Source organism: Notothenia coriiceps, unplaced genomic scaffold, assembly GCF_000735185.1.
Source record: "Notothenia coriiceps isolate Sejong01 unplaced genomic scaffold, NC01 NC01_scaffold00006269, whole genome shotgun sequence".
NCBI classification, from domain to species: Eukaryota; Metazoa; Chordata; class Actinopteri; order Perciformes; family Nototheniidae; genus Notothenia; species Notothenia coriiceps.
In genome coordinates this window covers 114,599-116,710 of record NW_011338970.1, presented here as the reverse complement: position 1 = coordinate 116,710, position 2,112 = coordinate 114,599, and the positions used below count along the sequence as shown (strand labels likewise).

At 41.2% G+C, this 2,112-nt stretch overlaps 1 protein-coding gene across 1 annotated transcript in view; it reads left to right on the top strand.

The window, feature by feature from the left end:
• The window catches only part of LOC104943581 (transcription initiation factor TFIID subunit 4-like), a gene marked incomplete at its 5' end in the record, with an annotated part of 18,644 nt that overhangs the window by 14,871 nt on the left and 1,661 nt on the right, over window positions 1–2,112 (top strand). The window lies entirely within an intron of this gene.

The window sequence follows — 2,112 nt, the reverse complement described above, 5'->3', positions numbered from 1 at the left end:
TGTGTGTGTGTGTGTGTGTGTGTGTGTGTGTGTGTGTGTGTGTGTGTGTGTTGCTGACAGTGTGTATGGAGTGACCTCCCCACGTCCTCCCAGGCTCCGGGCCTCAGGGCTCCACTCTCCGGACGCAGCGAGGGGGGGAGACGCAGTACACTACGCAGCCCCCCTGCACCATACACACACACACACACAAACACACACACACACACACCCATCCCATGTACAACCTGAACAACATCCCTCTATTACAATCAGTTTTGAAAAAGGTGCAATGGGTTGATCAAGAGAAAACACACATAATGGAACACTCTGTCATGGACATTGAAATATAAAAATGAAACAATGAACATCATTTGCCTTTTTTTATTATTTGCATTTGAAAAAACTTTAGGGTTATAACGCATAAAATAATAATAAAAACTCAAATACTTGAAACAATTTAATAATAATCCAATAATCAGAAAAGTAGAACACATTTGAGAATTTATTTTACATAAAAAAAAAAAACGTTTTTTTTTTTAAATTATCATTAAACACATTTGTCTTATTAATACCATGTCTTTCTCTTTTTATTTAGTTTTTAATCATTACAAATATTATAATATGTTATATTTCTATGTAAAAGAAGAGCCTTTTCATCCAGATAATGCACTCTGAGAGCCTAAGACATATTGAATGGAGATTTTACAACTAACACATAAAACACATGTTACCTGTCCATCTCTCTGATCTCCACCCGGTGCTTATAGAGACATTTGTTTATCAGTAAAAGAGAATTTATAAAAATCACCACTGACCCAAAAAAAAAAGAGAGAGATTCTTGCAAATGAAAATGCCTCGCGGTGCGACATTAGCAGAAAGCTAGGTTAATTTAATTAATTTTGAATGGAGCAAATGTCCCACAGTAAAGATTCTCATTGCAGCAGACCTCACTTTCTTAATTGCATTATTACGCTCGGGTCTTGCCATGCAGGATATTAGAAAATCCTCTAGTTGATGAACGCCGGCCACCATCGTGACCTGTCTGGGTTTATATGTTAGCAGAAGCAGATAGCCTCGCTCCTGGTTGAGAGGATCAGCAGTCCTCAGTCAGTTCAGTTCGACCTGATTGAGCAACGTAATCTAGTTTTTCATTATTTATTGAGCAGTTCTCTTCATTAACAGTGAGGAAGTTGAAGTTTGTGTTGTAAGGGCTTACCTCTTGGCTATTTGGATCGCATAAGCATCGATGAGGATGGTTTGAATTCAACCTGTTGGCGCTTGTTTGGAGAGCAAATCATTTCCTGATAATTGGGAGATACCACCACACTGCCTTAAAACTACTTTTTGATTTTGTGTGTGTGATGATGACATAAGTTTTGATGTCATGTTGAGTAAATAAATGTTCAGTCATTTCCCTTGCTGCTTGTTTCGACACACATTAGGTATTATTTCCGGCGTTGCCACTGACGGGCAGACGTGTAACATTTCATTTTGAATATTTCAAATGGGAAGAAACTTGGGTTTGTAGCCTTTGCAGACCGTTTACATGCTCAGAAAACCTATACTACACACTACAGGAAAGGGAACACCCCAAAAAGCAGAATAGTGTCACATCCTAGCCCTGGCCAATCGCCTCACTCCCTCACCCGATGTGTTTCCCTCCCTGTTGATCACCTGACCTCAATGAGTCTCAGCTGTCCCTAATCATCCCGCCTCCTACTTACTTAGTTTCTTCATTAGTGATTTTCCACCAAAGACTCGACTAAACAAACCTTTTTTGTCTGGTTGTGCTTCTGAGTCAAATTGTCTTGCTGGTGGCTGTGATTTTCACGGATAAATAGGACCCCAGATTATTTTTTACAATTTAGCTTTTCTGCTGTTACTTAAGTCCTACTTTCCCCTCTGATTATTTAAGTACAGTCCACTCTGCCAAACCCGACAGTTTGTCAGTTACCCGCTCCTCCCCTCCCCCCCCCTCTCTCGCCTGTAAGTGGGGAGAGCAGGTCAGCTGACAGAGGATGTGAAGCATGCCAGTGGCAGCGCTGCCCTTTGTAAACAGTCCATCTGTACACCCCTCCCCTCCCCTCCTCCTCCCTGCTCGAGCGGCGGCTGATTTGACCTCTTGAGAAGAAA